This window comes from Equus caballus, chromosome 6, assembly GCF_041296265.1.
Source record: "Equus caballus isolate H_3958 breed thoroughbred chromosome 6, TB-T2T, whole genome shotgun sequence".
Classification (NCBI taxonomy): Eukaryota; Metazoa; Chordata; class Mammalia; order Perissodactyla; family Equidae; genus Equus; species Equus caballus.
In genome coordinates, this window is record NC_091689.1 from 9,462,929 (window position 1) to 9,481,623 (window position 18,695).

Consider the following 18,695-nt stretch of genomic DNA (forward strand, 5'->3'; position numbering starts at 1 on the left):
CCTTACCTCGTATTTGAAAACCTTTTGCTAGTTTGATGGATCACAAATGGCGTTTTGCCTTTTGCATGCCTTTTGATTACTACTCAAACTTTTCCATACTCTGTCAGCTAGTTGTACTTTCTTAATCATGCAAATTTATTTCTCAGTTTACCTCTTTATTTCAGTTACTTTATCTTATCCTTTTCAGAGGTTTAAAATTTTTATGCAATTAAATCTGCCTAGCTTCTCTTTGTGGCTTTTTCTAAGCCTTTAAGCTCAGAAATTCCTCTTCACTCCAGAGGTTTGACAAATATTCAATTCAATTGACTTTTAGTTTCTTTCTACGGCTTAATTCTTTTCTGTTTTACTCTTTATGCATCTGGTATTTATTTTGGTGTATGGTGTGAGATATGGATATAAATTTTGTTTCTAAATTGCAGATCTATTTTGCTGACTGGATTCCTCTTCTTTTTTGATATATGATATCTTCGTTGTCATATGTCAAATTTTTTTTGCAGGTTTTATGTATTTTTCATAAGAAATATGCCAAAAGCCATCGGGATTAGTCACTTTCATTTATGTATTTATTTTTGGATTTGGGTAGGTTATTTTGACTAGACAATTATGTCACTTGCATTGGAGTCAAAGAAATGGGGTAACAGTGGACAGCAGACTGTGTTGTGTGGGGAACCCTGTGAAGATCCAGAAAGAACAGAATCTACAGCCCCCTGTCTGAATTAGGGGTGCTTATTAGAATCACCCATGGAACTTAAAAATATATATACCACCTTGGGCTCCACCACCGGAAATTTTCATTCTGTAGGTCTGAGGTGGGGCCTCTCTGTTTTGAAAAAGTTGCACAGATGGTTCTGATATGTTCCACCAATCGAGGACCATGGTCAGAGCAGAGGTCAGCAGACTATGGACCCCATGCCAGATCCAGCCTGCCATCTGTTTTTGTATGGCCCTTGAGCCATGAATGGTTTTTACATTTTTAAATGGTTGGAAATTTTTTTTTTTAAAAAAGAATAATATTTCATGACGTGAAAATAATAGGAATTCAAATTCCAGTGTCCAAAAATAAAGTTCTATTGGAATACACCCATGCTCGTGTGTTGAGGTATTCTCTGTGGCTGTTTTCCCCCTACATTGACAGAATTGAGTAGTTGTGACAGACTTTGGTGCAAAGCCAAAAATATTTACCATCTGGCATGTTACAGGGCAAGTTTGTGACCTTGGCCTAGACTCCTGACATGAGAAGCAGAGTTCCTTGGTTCTAGGATATTCCTGAAGTGCTGTCCCAGAGCGTTTAGTTGTTGTTCATCTCGGAAGCAGCATTCCTGTAGTTATATCAAGGTTCTAATGGCAAGAAACAGAGAAGAAGGAGATTTTAACATGCAGCTCTTCCATCTCTTGCAATAATGTGAATCCAACGTCCTGAAATCCTCTTATAAAATAGCCACTCATGCTGCGTGAAACAGAAATAAACCGCTCTTTGAATGTGTGACTGAACTGGAAAGAAAATAAGGGTAATTTTCAGATGCATTAAACAAGGTAGAAAAATAAACCCAGGTAGCTGAGAGTGGCAGCTGCCCTAAGGAATCTTCTGATCCCTGGTGACCTCTTCGGGGAACAGGACACAAGCCTTGGGCGGATGCAAAGTAGGGAGTTGAACTGTACTCCCAACCCCCAACCTTGGGATCTTGGAGGACAACCTCCTTACTAAGAGGGTGACCTAGAGAGAAAAGGCACAGAAAAGAGACAACAAAGAAACTTACTGTCTCAGTCTTTGGTTCAGGGTAAGGAAGAAATTCTCCCCTGAGGATTCATAATAAATCTATCTCTCCTGCAGTTTTGGGGCCTGGACTCACACAATATGCAAGGTGTGAAGATCCAAGAATTCAGTTTTGAGCAGTTTCAAGTTGGTGGTGCCCCCAGGCACCTGGCAGCCGCAAGTCTAGATCCCCTCTGGAGGAATAAACCGCTCAACACGTGCCTTGTGTAATTCCCACACATAAAGTTCCAATGGGCAGGAACTCACACACAGATAGACACACAAATAAAAAACCCATGAGGAACTGAGGCACCATGAGTGAGAGTCAGAACCAATGGCAAATAGCAGAAGCCGTCCCACAAAAACTTCAGATCGAGGGACTAGTAGACACAGAATATAAAGTAGCTGTGTTTTATCAGTTTAAAGAAATAAAAGAGTAAATCAAAAGGATGAGTAAGGAACAAGAGACTATTGAAAACGACTAGCAGATTGGGAGAAGAATGAAGTAGAACATCTAGAAATAAAACATAGAATAATGAAAATAGTATACAATGTCCATTTAACCCCCTGTCTGACCTCTCAGGAGAATGATCGACCACCCTCAGTGGTGGTGTAGGTGGAGAGAGGATAGTTTTGGAAGGAACTGTGGAAAGCTCTGAACACAGGCTGAAGAGCTGGGAACTTAGGCTGTGTGCTATGAGGAACCTCTGACCTCTTTTGAGTGGGAATGGTGATCATGGCGGGGGAGTCCGGGTCCCATCATATGTAACCCCAAGCCTACCATCCTTCAGAGCACACAGGTATGTACCTTTTTGAGAGACTCAGGAAGGGAAATATTGCAACTAAGTTTCAGGGTGAAAATAAGGGGCCATGTGGGTCACGGGGCAAGTCCAGTCTCTCAGCAAAGGGACAAAGTAACAAATTAATGCACGTGTTATTGATGCAAGCATGGCCACTGGGAGGGAGGAAAAGAAAGAGCAAAAACCCAAGAGAGAGACATGGTGGGCTAAGATAGCCCAGAACTTTTGTAGGCAAATGGGGGTTGTGGCAGGGTGAATAGGGAGTAAGTTAATAATGGATGCAGATGAAGGTGGGAGGGAAAATAGTTCAGAGTGAAGACGTGAAAAGGGAAGTGGTTGCTGACGGACCCTAAGGACACATAGGATCAGCAGCAGAAAGTTACCAGTGTTCTGTGGATCCCGGAACCTAACTGGCTGGGAGGGAGAGAATTTTCTGTCATTCATGCTCTTAATTCTGAAGATCAAAGTCTTGATTTTATGATCATTCCTACACTCCTTGGTTAGCATTATTTCTCTAACATCGTATCTTTCAAAGGCCCTTATGAACTCTTTTTTTGTATATTCAGTGTTTTTTTTTTTTTTTTTTTTTGAGGAAGATGAGCCCTGAGCTAACTACTGCCAATCCTCCTCTTTTTGCTGAGGAAGACTGGCCCTGAGCTAACATCCGTGACCATCTGCCTCTACTTTATACGTGGGACGCCTACCACAGCATGGCTTTTGCCAAGAGGTGCCATGTCCACACCCGGGATCCAAACCAGCGAACCCCGGGCCACTGAGAAACGGAATTTGCGAACTTAACCTCTGCGCCACTGGGCTGGCCCCTACATTCAGTGTTTTAACTGACGTTATACTATTTTGACACTGCAGCTCCCCTGCCCCTGACACTCTGCCCTCACCTTCCGAAGCCTAATTTTTTTGAAAATTTGCACAGCCAGCTCCAAGGATATTCTTGGATTCTGCTTACATCCCATGTTTTCTGTCTCATCTTTACAGGTTAATTCCATTGTGAAATGGCATGCAATTAATGAGACTTATTATGTTAATGAACACACAAGTTATTATTTAATGATTATGTTAGCGATGAAAACAGTTATGGGTTAATTGTTACGATTACTATTAAAATAACAAGCTGAAGGTTGAATTTATGTCTATAGTTCAATTAAAAAGAAGTTTAAACATAGAATTGTGAGCAAATGACTGGTATGGAGAGACAAAGAGTGTGTTTATACATGTAAAAGTTAACAACTGTCAACCTCACCTGTAAAAGCGGTACAAGAAAGATATTTGACACAAAGGGACTTTGTGCAGAGTGATCTTAGACATCTTTTAAGAAAAGCAAAACTGTGAAAAAAACATCCCAGGTTGGAAGGACACCAACGGATAAGATATTGGGGCCCTGGGGTAGATTCTAATGTCAAGGGCAAGAAGGCATCAACATTGAACAAAAGCCATAAGCAGATCAGGTGTCTTGCCTTCTTGGTCACTAAATAACCATTGACTTTGGCAATTTATTTTACCTTCTTACCATGTCAATTTCCTCATCCAGCAAAAGAAGCTTTAAAATCCTACGTAAGTGGATGTTTGTAGAGGCATTGCCTCCCACACGTAGCAGCGACCAAGGCTGTTGCCCTTCGCTAGCCTCTCTAAATATCAATGAAGCGTGCGTGTGTGTGTATGTGTGTGTGCATGCCTGTGCGTGCTTGCACACAGACACATGCGGACATGAGACCTGGCAAAATTCTATAAGGAGTCTCTTTGCAATGAGAAATCTTTGTCTGTAAATGATTTGTCTTAAAATTTCCACCTTAAAACAATGTCTTGCAAAAATTGTTCCTTGTTAATGGCAAAGCTGACTCTGAGGGCATGTCTGGGTTCTGGGAAGAAGTGTCCTGATCAATAAACTATGTCTGCCATGGCCAGCCCTTACAGTCACTACTGACTTTTTGCATTCTCTTTATTATTATTATTTTTAAATTAGCCTTATTATTATTTTTTTTTACATAGCCATTTTACTTTGAATAGCTTTCTTCTCTTTGTTTGGTTTGGACTCACAGGCTCTCCTACTGGGTGAGATCCTAGTGCTTATCTAGTCCTGCTGTCTCATTTTACAGATGAGAAAACTGAGGACCAGAGAGGAGAAGTCATTTGTCCGAATGCACAGGGATGATTTACAGCAGATTTGGAACTAGAATTCCAGCCTTTGGCTCCTTGTTAGATGCTTTCTCTGCACTGAGTTTTCCAGGACTCATCCCAAGGTAAGTCACAAATAATATATCATTTAATATTGGTAAAGCATTTTGTAATTTTCAGAACATTTTCATATCCATCATCTCACTGAACCCTTGTTACACCCAATACGATCGACTCAGGCATTTTTGTCTGCATTTTAGCTAGATGAGAATCCTGAAATTCACTTGCCCAAGGTCACATGATTGATAAGTGTTAGAAGTGTTACTAGAAGCCATCTTTCCAGCTCTGGTTTGCTTACTGCTCTTGCGTTGCTCCGTGATGTAGGAACATCTGGGATGAAATAATAGTGATTTATTTCAAAAACGCAAAAGCGACTTTAAATTTACCTTGTAAATATTTTTCCAAAATATCCCCATCCATCACATCTGAAGAATTTCCCTTTGGCGTATTTTGCACTGACCCTACATGATCTGCGCGGCAGCGAGGAGGAGCAGACCCAGCAGCTGAGTTGCGAACAGCACAACTCTATAAGAACTGTTTCAGGTGCTGTTCAGGGATCAGAAATGTCGGCCTTGTGATGCTAAGTGGTGCTGTTACTGAAGCTGAAATCCCTAAGGCCTGGATAGGTGTTAAAAGAAAAGTGAAAAAGGTAAGAATTTAGAAGAAGAATGGAAAAAGTGACCTAGGAGACAGAGGTAACAGAGGACAGAAAGGTGGAGGGGGGTGTTGTGCCACCAGCCATGGCCTTAAGGGGTCATGGAGTGTGGGGGCTGGGAGATACCAGGGTCAGAGGCTCAAAGTTATTTAGAATTACCTCCTTTCCCAGCTCTTTATTGACCTATGTCCTTGCTCCATTTGGGGTGGCCCAGGGTAGTAGCCAAAAAGAGTGAACTTTCATTCAGGTTCATCCAGGTACCAATGAACATGGCCAAAATTAGTAAGAATAGCTAATAGTTTATAATGACAAAGCTAACATTTATTGAGAGTTTACAGTCACATGTTGCTTAATGATGGGGCTACGTTCTGAGAAACGCATTGCTAAGAGATTTCATTGTTGTGCGAACATGGTAGAGTGATTACGCAAACCTAGATGCTATGCCTACTACACACCTAGGCTATATGGCAGTAATCTTCTGGGACCACTGTCGTATACACAGTCCGTCATTGACCAAAACATCGTTATGCGGTGCATGACTATACCAAGTGCTAGGCACTGTTCTGAATACTCTCTGGGTATAAACCCATTGAATTCTCCCAACTCCATGAAGTAGTTTCCTTTGACAGATAAGAAAATTGATTCGCAAGTAAGTGAAGTATCTTGCTCAAGGTCACACAGCTAATAAGTGGTAGAGTCGGGATTCAAACCAGAGTCCTTGGTGTTAGTCACCAGGCTACACAGGGAAAGGTTGAGTAAATTTTAAATGGTACCTGCAAGGACTTGTTGCTTGGCGCCTCCCGCGCTGTTATAGCTTGCTGGGCACACTGCTGCGTTCCTTGCTTGAGGTGCAAACTGTGTGCCCAAGGGCAAAGTCACTAGCGGAAGGCTGACTTTGTGCCGATAGGCCACTCCACACCCAATATGTCAGTTTCCCGTGTGGCTGTGAAAACCACTTAGCCGAAGGCTGTGCAGATCACAGCCTCACCATCAAGCAGTTCTCTACACGAATTAGGATATGCCAATTTCAACGGAAGTGTGCAGAGTAGTGTGGGTGTGGCATTTTCAAGCCCTCTTTCACTGCTGGGTTCCGGGGATATACAGTATGATGCCCTTTCGAAGGTAGATGGAGAATCAGTCCCGAAAGGTGTCAGAATCAGGCTAAGGTTATTGGCAGCTTTCAGTGAGGGAGGAAAAGGGATTAGGAACAAGAGTAATTCTCTGCCTTCATTGATTTCCCAGGCTGTTTACTTGCAAGTGTTTCTGCAACTTTCCTTCTCCTTTTCAACAAATTTACAGTGGAGGGAAGAGATTTGCTCAATGGTGACTCCAGGAGAGTCCTGCAGAGCTCGGAGCTGCCAAGGTCAGGAAATGGAACACGTGCCTTCCGCCCAGGCAATCTTTTTTCTCATCAGATCAGCGGTCGTGCAGGGAAAAGGGCCATCGACAAGTCCAGAGGCAAGTTTAGTGGTGAGAAAATAGCCACAGCCTCCAATGTGTTGTACCTTGTGATCAGAGCAGCTTGAAACAGTGTGTTTCATTAAAACAGGGGCCTGCCTTGGAGTGTCGGCTTCTGAGTCCCTGGCTGGAGGAAGGTCAAGCAGAATCTATGTCATTGCTTTTGCTGCAGCTGTTGTAAGCCATTGTAGGAATCATGAATTCAATTAAAGCAGAGCAATGGGATTGAAAACAAGTAGAAATCATCTACCTTCAGAGTTAGAACATGCAAGATTTCCTGCGTTTTCCCAAGAAGATTCACCATTTTATAGATTCCAGGTCTGTGATGATGCTGACTATTATTTGAACCTATCCAGCTGCCCAGCTCTTTCGGGAGACATCTGGGGAGGAAATGTTCTTTTATGCATCCCTGTGAAGCTTCTCCCAATTAAAAACCAACCAGTGAAGGAAACAACCCCGTAGACCAACATTCAAAGAATCTGCACATCACTATCAGTAAAATCCCAATTTGTGGGAGCGTGCTTTTGGAAATACATGTTTTTCAAATCCAAAAGGAGTAGAAGGTATGAATGCTATCTGGAAAATCCAGGGCATTGTTATTAGCTGTAAATATTTAAAGCATTTAATAAGTTTACTTTCCTCTTTGAGTACAGCTAGGCATAAAGGGGCAGAAGGCCTGCCCACCCTGCCCCGGGGTCCTGATTTTGAGTGACTTCAGTAAAGAAGGTGCCCTTGCTGCCAAAGCCTAATGGGCTCTGGGGAGGGGGTTGCTCTGCGGCGTGCAAGTCAGCTGGATGGTGGCTCCCATGCTGGGGCAGGGTCTCCACTTGCTTATGGCCCCTGGCTCTTCCTTTGATGTGCTCCCTTTGGGATGTGCTAATAAGAGCCATTACAACCACTAGGGTGAGGGTGGGGCCTTGGAGGGGATGGGACAATCTAAGCATCTGTGTGGCAGCTCAGTGCTTAAAAAGAAATGGAAACATAACTTGTGCTGGACAAGGACCGGTAGTCACTGCTGACTGTGGGAACTCCAGAGTTAGATGTGCTGCTCTTGAGTGAAGTTGTCTACCCTGCGCTAAAGGCAGATGCCACCATTAGGGGAAGAGAGAGTCTGAAGATTAGACTGCCTGTGATAGATCCAGTGCAAGGGACGTTTCTCCAGGAGGATTGTGGAACAGACCGTCGTAGTGTTATTAGTATTTGATAGTGTCTGCATGGAGAGATTGACTTTCTGTAACTTTGGATGCTGGAGTATTGTTCAGGGACATCCGGGCACGAAAACGGCTTTCTTTGTTCTGACAAGGATAAGGCATAAGACCCTGGCTGACGCTGAGTCTGGTCTAAGGATTGGGAGGGGCTGAGGTTCCGAGGCATTCCTGGGATGGGAGCTCACAGAGTGCTCGTGTCTTGGTGATATAACCCTGAGCAGAAATGGCAAGAATTTGTGTTCTCTCCCAACCCTGGCAGAGGGCGAAGCTGGGGCAGAGTCTTCCTGGCCCTGCTCCTGGGCCGGGAGCCTTCTTCCTGCCTTCTCTGGGTCCCTGGCTACACTGTCCAGAAACCTATGGCTGTGCGTGAACGTGGCCTCTTCTTACCATTTGTCATGCTGCAAATAATGTCTCCATTTTAGCTCTGTTTATTTTAATATCTGGGGGAAAATGCTTAAATCAAACCAAATATAGAAACTAAGTCTACTAATTTTCTGAAAATTGAATTCAACCGAAGTGTTATATAATGGCTAAACTGTAAATGAACCACATTTAGAAAAAATCGAATGAATTAATTAGAGTCAGGACTAAGGTACTACTGTTTTTAACTTTTTATTTTGACATAATTGCAGACTTACGGCAAAGTTGCAAGAATAGTACAAAAGTCTTCTCTTTAGGTACCTTTCATCTAGCGTCCCCAGATATTACCATTTTACCACTTTTGTGTTCTCTCTCCTTTCTCTCTTTTTTGACTGTTGAAGAAAAAGTCGCAGGCGTGATTCCTCTTTACCAGTAAATTCTTCAGGGTGTGTTTCCTAAAAATAAGGACGTTCCCTTCCATAACTTTAGTTTAGTTATCAAAATCAGAAAATTGATATTAACCCAATACCATTATTTGATCTATAAACCGTACTCATATTTTGCTGGTTGTCTTTTTAGTAAAATAAAATCCCAAATCATGTGTTGCATTCAGTTGTTGTGTCTCCTTAGTCCCCTTTACTTTGGGACAGTTTCCTGGTTTCTTTCTTCAAAGCGATCCATATTTAAAAGCAGCTAGAGTAGAGTAGATTAAGGGAGAGAATCAAACTGTTGCGCAGCCTGCCAGTTTTCCTTTAATCTTTGTAATGGAATTATACAGTAATAGAGTTTTAGCTGGATACATGGTCACCCACTTAAAGACTACATTTCCCAGATGACCTCTGGATGACCATGTGACTAAAATCTTGAGCAATGGGAAGTGAGTGGAAGTGATGTGTACAATGGCTAGGTCAATCCCTTAAAGGGAAAGGATGTGTCTTACTTTTCTTCCTTTTTTTTTTTTTGCAATGTGGGATAAAGATATGATGGCCATAGGAGTGCTCTCTTAGACCATGAGCCTGATGAACAAGATATCCCTGGTAATTGCGGACACCATACCAGCCCTTGGCTAGCCCCCTGATCGCCCTCATTCCTCGCAAAAATTTAAGGATTAAAAAAATACCCCACCATGCTGATATCACACCTAAGAAAGTGAACAAGAATTACGTAATATTATCAAATGTCTGTACCCTGGTTTTCTACATGAGAAAAAAAATTTCTCTCTCATATGAGTCATTTTTATTTTGCATTTCTTTCTTACAGCAGCTGTACCAGTAACCTGACCAATGTGATTGTCTAAACTGCTATTTAAGGAATTGTTCAAATCTCTGAAATATTTCTGCCAAAGGAGAGAAAAAAAGCACAAAGTTTTACATTCTAACAGTGTAACAATGAGGTGAACTTGTGTAGAAATTTTTCATTGGTAATTTTATTGAGACTGGAAAATTTTGTCCCCTTACACCTGTATTTAGTTTCATTTAGTCATTACATTTTCTTATTTGCATTGGTGTCAGTCAAAGCTGAATCCTCTGTGAAATTAGAAAACTGTCTTTGTTATGCAAATTTAGCCTCAACACTTAGAGGAATTTTAGGTTGAAAGAGCTGCCCCTGCAATTTCCACATGTTGACGTGAGGTGGCAGTAGAGTTATACATGTTCTGAGCAGCCTGCGTTACAGGCGTTTTCTGTTGATGAGTTCCTGGGCTAAAACATTGGACAAAAACATGATCTACCTACGTCAAAAAAAAAAAAAAAAAAAGGAAAGCCATATGAACGGAAGAAAATTAGCTTCATAGAAAGTACAAACTGAAATCTCACATACATTTTTCTTGTGTTCTTTAACATGACCAAGCTAAAAACATGGTCTTGATATTGAACCTGCAAAAGAATTTATTCCACATTTTCTGCTTCCCACAGGACCGCTCATTACCACCTCGTTCTCTTAATTGCCTTCTTCAAGTAAAGGAGTTCTCTCTCTCTCTCTCTCTCTCTCTCTCTCTCTCTCTCTCTCGTAAGCTGGACAAAAGGGTAGCCTTTCTGGTCAACTAAAATGACCTAAAATTAAACTTTTCTCTTTAGCTTCTTGCTAAAATGCCTCTCTGATTCCTAAATATTTAGGAAGAAGAAAGAAATTGTAAACAGTAGCTCTTTAAGCCTATTAGAGCTTTCGTCACAGGTTAAACTACACGTGGTATTTTGCCAGTTAGAATTCTTTCCAAATCTTCCTCTCCGAAGTTAACACAGCTTGGGGACACCTTTGACCTAACCTGCATGCAATAGTTTTCAAACCTCATTAACAGTCTTGTTTACTACCTGGCTTAGGAAGGAAGGCAGAAAATCGAACCAAAGTGAACAAGATTTGGATAAGTTTCTGTTACTTGTAGAAAGATACATGATCTCATGTGATTCCTCTTTCCCACCAACAGGGGCTACAGGAGAGCATGAGAAAGGAATCTTCTTCATCTCCCAGCAAAGATGTGAAGAAGTCTGGAGTGTCTTGGTTATAAGGGGAGGCTAATTCTGGTGTAATGATGATGCTCCATCTCCGTCCTGTGGCTGGTACATCATAGGAGATGGGATTAGGGTCATTTGCTCCCTGATGCATTTTACTTGGAATTACCAGTGTCACTTGGACTAGAAATATTTATAAATGTTAGGTGCGCAATTCATGAGTTTGGATTCTGCAGGACATTAGAAAATAAAATTTGCTAAAATGTGCATCTCTTTGTCCTACTCAGGAGCAAAAATGTCCCTGGAAGGCTTCTTTTGGTTAGAAGTAGATTTGGATCTACAGCTCTGTCCACAACCTCCGTCATGATCCCTTTTGATCCTTTTTTTCCCTCTATGTAGACTTCAATAAAATGGAGAGGAATTAACACACACGTGCACGCACTTATACGTGTATGTATGCATCAATGTAATGCATAGCTTTATTTACATCAAGGAAATATATAAAGTATGTGACCCAAAATAAAATGAGCTATTCATTCATGAAATATTTATTGAGCACCCACTGTGTGTCTGATATTGCATTGGGTGATGTGCTGTCAGAGATAAAAAAGATACAGTTTCTATTTCCGTGGGGTTCACAGTCTCCTCCATGCAATACCTATTTAAAAACGTAGAGAGTAGCCCAATGAGAGACTCAAAATATTATCGAGGCTGCCAGTTTTCCTTTAATTCTCATTTTTTAACGGTCTGAATCACTGAGATGTGTAAGAACTGCTTAGTCTTTGTTTGAATTTCTCTTTAATACAAAAAAAGTTAAGGGAAAAACCTTTCAAACACAGGACTGAGACTCTGTTACAATGTGGCTCAGGCCCCAAAAGGGGCAACTTTCTGGAAAAGGGAAGTCCACGTATCATAAGAAGCAGTTTTTTAGGACATTTTTGCACCCGGGGTAGGACAAATTTTGCAGAATTTCCTCATTCTCAGTTTTTTCCCTAAATTCTTTTCTATATATTAATACATTTAGACCTCACAGCAATGCTACTAAGTATCATTTCCATCCTCATTTTATAGATGAGAAAACTCATGGGCAGTGTGGATTAATAACCCGTCCCAAGGTTACACAGCTAGTAAGTGCCAGCCAGGCTCCAAACACAGACAGCGGGGCTCCAAAATCTGTGCTTTTATTTTTATTTTTTTTGAAGATTTTATTTTTTCCTTTTTCTCCCCAAAGCCCCCCAGTACACAGTTGTATATTCTTCATTGTGGGTCCTTCTAGTTGTGACATGTGGGACGCTGCCTCAGCGTGGTCTGATGAACAGTGCCATGTCCACACCCAGGATTCGAACCAACGAAACACTGGGCCGCCTGCAGCGGAGTGTGCGAACTTAACCACTCGACCACAGGGCCAGCCCCCAAAATCTGTGCTTTTAACCACTTCTCTGTGCATTTATGGTCTTAAGTGAGGGGTGGGGCATCCATGACAAGGAACACATGCATCTTAGCTCAATTAAAAAAAAAACAGAAAGAGCAATCTGACTACTACCTTGAAAACAAAAAAGAAACACATCCCTCATTTGGGAATTTCACTTCAATTCAACTAACATTAATTGAGAAATCAGCTTAACCAGGTGGTGGTTTAGGCACCAGGGACTCAGAATTCTCATGAATTTACTATGGAGTAGGGGAGACACATCTGCAGACAGCTATAATGAAAGGCAGAAAGCAGCCAGCGCTGTAAGGAGCTGAGAGAACGCTCTGTCTGCACGAAGGAAGCAAGAGAGATTTTGTCCTGATTGTCCTGATTGGAAAACATCACCTGGAGATAATTGTTGTCTCTGTCTGTGTTAGGTAGAATTTTTGTTGACCCTATTATTTGGGGTGAGCAATTTTTTTTTTTAATAATCACATGGCTTTCTTTTTAAGATTGGCACGTGCGGTAGTATCTGTTGCCAATCTTCTTCTTTTTTTTCTCTTCTTCTTCTCCTCCCTAAAGCCCCCCCAATACACAGTTGTATATTCTAGTTGTGAGTGCCTCTGGCTGTGCTTTGTGGGACGCCGCATCAGCATGGCTTGATGAGCGGTGCCATATCTGCACCCAGGATCCGAACTGGTGAAACCCTGGGCCGCGGAAGCAGAGCATGCGAACTCGGCCACAGGGCCTGCCCCAGGAAGGAGCAATTCTTGGTTCTATCTTTGTTGGATAGACATTTTTTTGGCCTCTATTATTTAGGGTTAATGTCTATCAACAATCAGCAAATTTATAGATTTGTGCTTGGGTTGATGTTTCAGTCCTCAACCTAATGGCTACCACTTTATTCAACCATCATCGTTTGACTCAGAGCTTCAGGGCGCTCATCTCATCATTGGGTACCTGTGAACCGGCTTATACGATTTACCCACTGAGCTCCGGTTCTTCTTGGGTAGAGGGAGAGGCTTTTGGCTGGAGGCTCCAGACTAGCCTGGGGCCGGGCACTCACATAGCAGATACTCAAAAGCAAATGGGATGAATGAAAAGCAAACCATTAACCCTGGGAAAGAGGAAAACCACCCCCACCTGTTTATCATATTGCCCAGTCCAATACACTTTTGACATCCTACCCTCTTAATGAGGACAGAAGCTGTTCATTAAATAAATTAACCATTAAGTTGAGAACACGAATGTCAATATAGACACAGGCTGTTAATTTGCTGGTCACTGATGCATCCAGTGCCCGGAGGACCTCAGACACTGCACGTATGTTAAACAGCAGGCGACTGAAACATGGCTGGGACAGACTAGGCCACACGCAGCTCACACAATTCAATAGAATTGTCCCGAATGAGATAACTCTTCCCCCTTGAAAAATGGATGCTCCTTGGCATCAAACTTTGAAACTATCTAAGTGATCAGGCCTATCCTTTCCCTTTTGACTGTTTTATTTCCATTTTAAAATAGATTGTACTATTTCTTACTTGTAATTTGGCCTAATGTTGCCTTGAAATAAGACGGTGATAAAGAAAGGGAGAAAAAAAGTCTTTGATCGTTTGTCATCCTGTGGAAAAATCTGACAGTGGCTTCAATTAACAGATGAGACCCCAGAGAATTTCAAGGCCTGATCTTCCCCCAGTGCTCTGCCTAATTGAGTAGAAGAAAACAGCCTTAGTGGGGACCTGGACAGCTGCCGAATGAAGCCATCGCTGTTTCAGAGATGCTAAAATCTCTGCCACGCTCTGGGCTTTTTTTTGCATGTTGCTCTTGCAGGCTGCTGCTGAAGCATGGCAGTCAAAGGATGATGGTGTTAGTGAGACGCGGTGGAAAAAGCACTGGAATGGAACCTGGGAGGCTCAAGGTCCAGATGGTTCTGCTGCAACTAGCCTTGAGAACTTGGAGGGGCTGCTTCCTCCCCACTCTGGGCCTCAGTTTCCATGTCTGTAACAGGCATGGATCGGAGTAGATGGTCTCCTGGGTCTTGCTCAATTCTGACATTTAGGAAGTCCTTCTTTCCACGGAGAAAAAGAGAAAAGGAGCTTAAAAGGATACGTTTGAAAAATCCGTGGTTGGCGCATACACTGTTATCCTGGAAATGGAATTTTTAAAAGTGTGTTTGGCAAATAGGAAGGCAGGGTGAGGCCAGTGGGGAGAAGGGAATATGAGGATGTCTTTGGAAATGATTTGGGAAGCTCGTCATCTTCCTTCCCCCTCCCATGCCTATCCATACAGCTGCTACAGGGATATGCCTAAAACACTAACTCATTAATGCATTTTTCTTTTCTTCTGAACCATAAATGCAGCAAGGGCAGGGACCACAGCTGTCTTGTCCAATGATGTGTCTCTAATTCTGTCCCAGCACAATGCATTGCCCAGGGTCGGTGCTCTATTAATATTTGTTGAATGAATGCATGCTTGCATGAGACAAACTTTTCTTTTTTTGTTGTTTTTAAAGATTGGCACCTGGGCTAACAACTGTTGCCAATCTTTTTTTTTTTTCTGCTTTAGCTCCCCAACCTCCCCCCCTTGCCGTACACAGTTGTATATCTTAGTTGCATGTCAAGACAAACTTTTCAATGTTTAACCATAGATTTCAGTTTCCAAGTTAAAACCTAGTACTTTCATCCATAAATTCTTTCATGTTTTGTCCCAGTTACCTCTTTATCCTCATCTATATACGATGCTCCTGGATGTATTCTTCCCTTCAAATACACTATTTTATCTGTAATTCTCCCAGGATGTCATAAAGTTGGACATTTCTGTGCCTTCGTACATGTTACATTTACCATGGATGCTTTTCTTGTAGTGTTCTTCTCTTAACTGGTTCATCAAAACTCACATCAATCCCCAGTTACACCAGGAAGCCTTTTCTCGTCTCGCTCCTCCTTTATGACTCAAATGTCTCTTCCCTGGGTTCCCATCGCATCCAGTGCATACTTGTGTCGGACTGTTTATCACACTACTGTGCACACTATCTAGGATATAGTAGATGCTCATTTAATGTTTCCTTGAATGATTCAGTGAGTTAAACTCTCAGCTCCCATTTCAGGCTCATGTTGCTTCCACATTTTCTCCTCTTCCTTCATGCACGAAGTTGCCTCAGCCTGCTTCCTTGTCTTGGGGTTCTTCCACCCCTCAAAACTTGGCTATAGAGTAGAAGTCTGTTTTCTCAGTTCAGTCTTTTTTGTCCTCTCAGTGAAAAGTCCACAGGCCCTTTTTTATGTGTTGATCACTTCATGGAAATAGAAGATAACAGAAATAATGAGCTGGTTCCAGAAGCTCATAGAGTTCTCACACTGGCTTTCTCCCACTGCCCTCTCTATCCCTTTCTGTGATGATAACTGGCATCTCAGCTAGACTTTTGCCCTGTGATTCATGCTTAGAGTTGGAGCTCCCCAATCCTTTTCATTCCATTGACCTCATCTTTAGATGTCTTATGAACCCCCTTCTTTATAGTGGATCCCTCTTGGGTCTGAGGATATGGTTATGGAAATCTATTGCTGCACAGCAAATTAACCCAAATCTTAGCATCTTGAAATAACAGACATTTATGATCTCACACAGTTTCTGAGGGCTATCAATCCAGAATTGGCTTAGGTCTGTGGTTTTGGCTCAGGGCCTCTCATGTGCTGCCAAGCTATTGGCTGGGGATATGGTCTCATCTGAAAGCTTGACTGAGGGAGGGTCCTCTTCAGGATCATGCACATGGTTGTTGGCAGGTCTCAGTTCTTTGCAGACTGCTAGATGGAGGTCCTCATTTCTTCACTGGTTGGTGGCTGAAGACCTGCCTCAGTCCCTTACTGTGTGGATCTCTCCATAGGGCAGCTCACAACACGGCGGCTAGCTTCCTCAGAAGTGACAAATGCTCACTTCTGCCATATTCTGTTGGTCATACAGACCCAGCCCTGTACAATGTGTGAGGGGACGACAGGAAGGTGTGAATGTTGGGAGGTGGGGGTCTTTGAGAGCCCTCTTGCAGGCTGACTGCCACAGGCAGAATTGAGGCCTTTTGTCTCCAGTGGAAAATAGCATTTTTGAGAACTTCCCCAAATGGGGAAACGGATGGGTGCTGAGTTCAGATGGCCTCTGGAGTACTTGGGAATGGTTTTCTCTGTGCATTTCTTTCTTGATGTTTTAGAATTTTAAGCCAAACGCTTTTTACAATTTTAGATACATCATTTTAGCTGATGCAGCTTTTGACTATTTGGAAGAAAGATGAGCAGCCCATACAATTAGGAGTATAGAATGCAATCTTGGCCTTAAGCCATCATATTTCCTAGACTCCAAATGGCAAATTAGAATAAAAGTTTCTAATTTTTGCTTTATAAGCATGGCATTATTTTCAGCACACTGAAGGTGGGTGTCAGGAGGGCAGAGAAGTGCCTAAGGCATGCTGAAATGGTAGACTTTTTTTTTAATAAAATCACCTGTTTTGTGGTTGCTTCCGCTGCTTATACATTATACTTATGTATTATTCACGTAAGTGATTTTCTAATTAGTTCGAATAGAAGTCATCAAGGAAAGACAGTCAATGCTGTTGCTCCTCAGAACCTAGTACATAAATTAACATGACAGAACCATTTCTAGGGGAGTACATTTTGGGGTCAAAGGGTCAGATCGTGTTGTCATGAAGTGGATCAGCATATGAGCATTCGAGGTGTCCTGGTCCACACGGTTTTGCTCTTTTCACAGCTCAGCTACTGGACAGTGGTTTTCAAAGGAACATTTGCAGAGTCCTAGGGGGAGGGTGGGATGGGGAGAGGTGGTGATGGTTAAGGCTGGCCCTGCACAGGGAAGGTTCCAGCCCCTCCTTTCTATGCTTTCTGCAAGCGGAGCAACTCTGCAATTGTTTTTTTATATTGGCTTCCACATAACCACAATTTCATTTTGAGAAAAGATTTATCAGCTTCAAAAAGAAAGGATGCTGAAAACCTACAGCCTGGGGCAGAGCGTAATTGAAGCCTCTGGAGAACATCGCCAGCGCGTGCGACTGTTTTTGGTAATGGCCCGAGTGAGCAGAGAGGTCAAATGGGTGGTTCCTCTTCAAAAGTCTCCTTTGGAGAAAGCAAGTCTTTTTCTAAGGATGTTGCTTTTGTTCAAAATGCTAACTGTTAAAATTACCATCGGAAGCCTCAGGATATTCTTCCTAATAACACCCAGTCTTCCCAGGGAGGATTTGGCACCCCAGAGTCCCTTGGAGCTCAGTCAGGTGCAAGGTTTCTGAGTCTTGACACTATTGACATTTTTCTCTGGATAATTTTTTGTCATGGGGGCTGCCCTGTGCTTTGTAGGGTGTTCAGCAGCATCCCTGGCCTCTACTCACGAGATGCCAGTAGCACCCTCCCCACCACTGTGACAATCACATATGTCTCCAGACATTGACTAAGGTTCCCAGGGAGGCAAAATCATGCCCAGTTGGGGACCACTAGTCTTGTATGTACAATGGACAAGCAAGGTGACAATGCCATTTTTGGTCCCACATGGAGGTTGACTCTGAAACACTGTCCCTGCTTTTCCTGTGGTTGGTTCAGAAACTGCCTCTGAAGGCATTCTCCCCAGAGGAGTGCCAAGATATTTTGAATCAAGTTCTGGCGTTGCTGGAATAAACGTTTCGTCTCCCGCTGTAACTTCCTGGAAGGTAGCAGACTCGTTCAGTTGTACCAGTTCTGGTGTGTTTGTTATAAACCAGGCCTGGTTCATTACAGGTTTGTCCTATTCCCCACCAAGATGTCTCTGTCATCCAAGGAAAACCAAAGTGGAAAAAAAAAGTGTGCTGTCCTCCGGGTAGTTTTTTTAGTAAAATTTAGGAGGGAAAAGTGGGGGCGGGGTGGAACTCGGTTTTGCAGTGTGGCATTAAAGATCATAGCAAATATTTGTGATGCAGCCTAGATTTCTACCTCAGCTTCCTCTGGAAGTTCCCTGGATGTCCCATTCTTCTTGGATATAAATGTAGGCTCTGATGGTCATTTAATCAGAAAACATACTTCGCTTACCTGACACTTTTAATAAGTTTGCATTTTCCCCCTGCGTGTCTCCAGGCACGAGAAGAACAGCAACAAAGGAAAAGCTTTCTTTGAAAAGAATTTGTCCCTAATCGATCACAGCTGTAATGGGGGACACCACCAATTAAAAAGCCTGGGCTTTGGCTCGGCCCAAATGAAGAGGCCACGTGCTGACCTTATGATCGGTCACCTTGGGGGCACCGAGGGTCGAGGGGCATCTGTTTGAAATTTCCTGTCGCAAGAGTGCTGTTTGCAGAAATGGCCAGGGAGCAAAGGAGGGTGGTGTGGGTTTTCTCCATCAGAGGTCTCCTTGATAGTTTTTGGAGACAGGCCCTAGGAAAGGGACTCCATTAG

At 42.6% G+C, this 18,695-nt stretch overlaps 1 long non-coding RNA gene across 1 annotated transcript in view; it reads left to right on the forward strand.

Annotated features, from left to right (window-relative positions):
- The window catches only part of LOC138924562 (uncharacterized), an 85,185-nt gene that overhangs the window by 41,695 nt on the left and 24,795 nt on the right, over nt 1-18,695 (forward strand). Inside the window, exon 2 of the long non-coding RNA XR_011439509.1 lies at nt 4,665-4,808. This is a non-coding gene — a long non-coding RNA (uncharacterized lncRNA). The remainder of the gene's footprint in view (nt 1-4,664; nt 4,809-18,695) is intronic.